Genomic DNA, 4,528 nt, shown 5'->3' with positions numbered 1-4,528 from the left:
TTGGGAGTCGATCGACGCATCCTTGACCAAGTGACATGCATCCCATCTTCAAAACCATTTCTTGATATCAAGCATCCACCCCGAACTTAGTATTTTGCTCTTGCATGTCTTTTGAACCATTTGACTTGCTTCATATGCGATTCTAGGAAGTCGATGCAAAGGGCTAGGTTGTGTCTTACGCATGTACTCCACAACCCTTTGCATGCCCAAGACCTCAATGGGAAGCAATCCAGACTCAAGAAGTAAGAGCATGTAGGGTGTTTGTGTCTTGACTTGGAGAAAGTTGGTGAGAAAACGCTTTTGGACATTCTCAAACTCTTTCCAAGTAGACTTCCCGATGCTTCCACCCCACACCTCCACTCCATAAAGAAGCACCGGTGTCACCAATGTGTCAAAGAGGTACTTTTTGAGAGCCCAACACTTGATCTCTCCTGCATTGCACATGTTCTCAAATGCATAATAGGCCCTCTTTCCGGCTTCCAAGCGACGCATTGCACAATCCTTCCATTTATGATTGGATGGAACCTCAAGGCCAAGGTACTTGAAGTGATCTACCACTTCAAGTTTCTCATTGTTATATACAATGCATGGATTTTCATCATTGAGGGTCTTTACAAGCATAACCTTGGTTTTGGATCCATTCACGATCAGCCCGCTATGTAGGCAAAAGCGTTCCAAGACACTCATAAGCTTTTGTGCATCTTCTAAGGTATGTGCCAAGAGCACTACATCATCGGCATAAAGCAAAAGCATGATCACCGCATTTCCAATCTTAACCTCTTCTATGCCTTCTTGCTGCATAAAGTCAAGAACCATGCATTCCAATTCATCAATGAGTAGCCCAAAGAGGGTTGAAGAAAGTGGGCATCCTTGTTTGAACCAATAGTGCTTGCAAAAAATTCTGAAATTCCATCTCCCATACGTAATCGACATATCACTTTTTGGTAGATGCGAAAGACTGCATGCATAAATTCTCTCGGCACTTGAATGCTTTGCATACGTCTCCAAAGATTTCCTCGCGGTACCATGTCAAAAGCTTTCTTGAAATCCACAAAGCAACAATACAACTTTTTTCCTTTCAATCGAGACGCTTCCATAAGAACTCGAAGAGTGACAAGGTGATCAATAGTGCTATGATGCTTTCAAAAACCTGCTTGACCAAGTGTACGTTTGCCATTCTTTTCAGCCCATTCACTTATCTTCATCTCCATGATACATCCAAATAACTTTGCCATTAAAGAACCAACCATTATAGTGCGATAGTTGTTCACATTGTTTACATCTCCTCCTTTGTGCAAAGGTTTGATCCAATTTGCACTCCAATCATGAGGCATGCCATACTGAAGTGCAAGGTTAAACATATCGCATATCCAATATCGTGTTTTCTTGCTTGTCCATTTAATCATTTCAGCCTTGACACCTTGAAGGTCACCTGCCTTACGAGTAGGAAGTTTCTCAAGCGCGCGGCATACATCTTCAATGATAAAGAAGGGAGACATAAACGGAAGGGAGCTACAACACTCCATCTTATCAACATTGGGTTGCTCATAGAGATTCTTACAATGCATATACATATCCTCAAGAGTCAAGTCACCAAAGCTCTCAACGCGCTTGCCTTTTAGATTTTGCCAAAACTTGCCACATGCATGTGCTTTCTCTTGTGCTAAAAGAAGTTGTTTTTCGACTTCCCACCTTCTCCTCTTCTTTTGAACAAGTGCTTTGTATGTGTGTGAACATTCCAAGTAAACTTCCTTGTCTTTGATTGCATCCAATCTTAGCAAGTGTTTTCGGGCTTGACTACATTCCATGTCAAACCATTTCTTCTTGGTGCTACCCTTCTTAGACCTTTTGCAAGACATGTGTTTCACCAAAAAGCATTCCTTCGCACAAGAGAAAATTACTTCTTTGAAAACTTTCCACTTGCATTCTAATGTTGGGCTCTCTTGATGCTCTATCATGCTTAACATTTGGTCTACCATATCAGCATATATAAGTGCTCGTTTGAAGTCTAGACGTAGGTACAAATGATTCACATCATGATTGGAGGCTACATGCTCGGGCCGTTTACCACACTTGAGATCAATACATAACATCCTATGATCCGATTCCGGATTCCATTCACCAAGTGTAAAGCTTTGTATGCATTCTAGAGTGGCTTCCGAGAACAACATATAGTCAATCACGCTAGCACCGTTGTGCTTTCTACATGTAAAGTCATTGGTGCCTTGCCATAGAGATACACCATTTGCAATGAGCATTCAGGTACTATTGCACATATGTAGAAGTGACTTTCCATAGTGATCCACTTCTTTTGCATCATTAGAACTTCGATTATACATGTATGAGTCATCCATTATTCTTGAGACATGCGGCATGTCTACTTGTTGTGTGTCGTGTTGTAGCATATTTGTGCGAGCATTCATGTCTCCAAAAACAATGACTTCACCTTGATCCTTGTAATGAGCAATGTCTTCCTCTAGTTCAACAAAGGGCTGATCTCTATCCATATTCAAGCAAGCATAAAAGTTGGAGTCATAGTGAGGAATGTAGCAACCGGCCACAAACATGACTTGACCATTTGGTGGGCTGATTTTCAGCCATAAGAAACGTTTATACTTATCTTCTTTGACAATGGAAACATCTTTCAAACCCTTTTTGGTCATACATGCTACGCCTCCTTGGCCTCTTCGTTGCTTTGCATTTTTGGCCCACATCAAAGAATGCACATCGTATTTGTCAAATCCAAGAATTCGTTGCGCATCATGCTCCCATGTTTCGACAAGAAGTATCACATCGGAGTCATTGGTAAGCTCATCAATGCCAATTCCCGCATTCCATGGATACCCGTTACAATTCCAAAAGCTTATTCGCAAGCGTGAGTTAGTCTCATAGATCATGTGTCCCTATTTGTTGGGTGGACTTGCATCCTCCTTAAGTGGCTTTTCTTCTTGCTTCTTTCCTCATATGCTTTGCGACGTACATTTTGTTGCATAATAGTGCGATCCTCATATACATTACAACCTGTTCCTTTGAGGTAGATCCAACCATTGTCAAGGATGATCTTTCTCTTTACCTCATCAGCCATGGTACATACAATAGCTCTTTCTCCCGAGCGAGGGACTCCTTGTTTTCCAACTCGATGTGCACCATAAGCCATGATTCCTGACATGCCAAAGTGTGTAGCAAAAAACTCTTCAATAGCAACTGCAAGAGATTGGGGTGTTTCCATGCTTTCCTCCTTGATTCCACGAATGACGATGTTCTTTGAGCGTTTTTGTCGTTCGTGCAATTCTTGAGTGTCCACATTCTCTACATTCTTTGCTTGGACAACGGCTTGCGTGATAGGAGATGTAGAAACCACATTATCCTTACATATATCAGCCCATGATTTGGATGCATTTCTCATCTCACATACATCATGTCGTATTGTATCTATTGTTTCCTCTTTCAATACATGATCACTCTCAACTTTGCTCAAGCGCTCTTTCAATACATTCATGTCAACAAGAGAGCGTTTACATTCTTGAACTTCATTCTCAAGATGCATCAAGCGTGTTGTTTGCATTTCAAGAACCTTCTTGAGGTGCTCATTCTCCACAACGAGAACTCTTAAAGTACCATTCTCCATTGCAAGTGCGCGCAACTCTTCACCTTGTTTGTTGACGGTTTCTTGTAACGAGATCAAGTAAGCCATGATCATTGCTTCCGTTGTTGTAGATGATGTGGTTGGATTAGCATCCAAATTCCTTGGAGATTTTGCATCATTCTCCATGGCGAGTGTGGCTTTTCCACCCTTGCGAGTTTTGTTTGACATTGCCTTCAAGTCGGCAACAAAAACGTAAAGTTTTGACAGTTTTTTCAGTTCTGAGATGCTGTTACAGCAAAGCCTTCCATTACACAGAAAAATTCTGTCTTTACATCAATGCGTAGAGGGCTTCGTGCTCTTCGATTGAGGCTATAGATCACCTAAATCGGAGTTCGGATGAGCAAGTTATGGTCAAAAGAGTGAACTGCTGTCTACTAGGTCAAAAAACGGCTGAGAGAGAGAGAGAGAGAGAGAGAGAGAGAGAGAGAGAGAGAGAGAGAGAGAGAGAGAGAGAGAGACTCCGATGGCTGTGTGTGTGTGTGTGTGAGTGAGAGAGGGAGAGACTCATTATCCTTTGTGTGTGTGTGTGTGTGTGTGTGTGTGTGTGAGAGAGAGAGAGAGAGAGAGAGAGAGAGAGAGAGAGAGAGAGAGAGAGAGAGAGAGAGGCTCCACCTTGACCTGCGAGGGACTTGATCAATTTGTTGAGCATTAAACTGTGCTTATTCTATATTGAGCTTACATGACTGATGGCATCTTGGTAATAACTGATGCACAAACAAAACTAAACAATATTATGCTGCTAATTTGTTCTCAAACTTGATTTGTTGTAATAACTCATTTATGTCCAAAATTTTGCATAAAACCAATCTCTGCAACATCTCATGCACTAAAGCTAACCTCTCTCTTTCTCTGTGTGTGTGTGTGTGTGTGTGTGGTTCTCAT

The sequence above is a fragment of the Adiantum capillus-veneris genome, chromosome 12, assembly GCF_014529385.1.
Source record: "Adiantum capillus-veneris isolate H3 chromosome 12, ASM1452938v2, whole genome shotgun sequence".
Taxonomy (NCBI): Eukaryota; Viridiplantae; Streptophyta; class Polypodiopsida; order Polypodiales; family Pteridaceae; genus Adiantum; species Adiantum capillus-veneris.
This window is presented reverse-complemented; position numbering follows the sequence as displayed.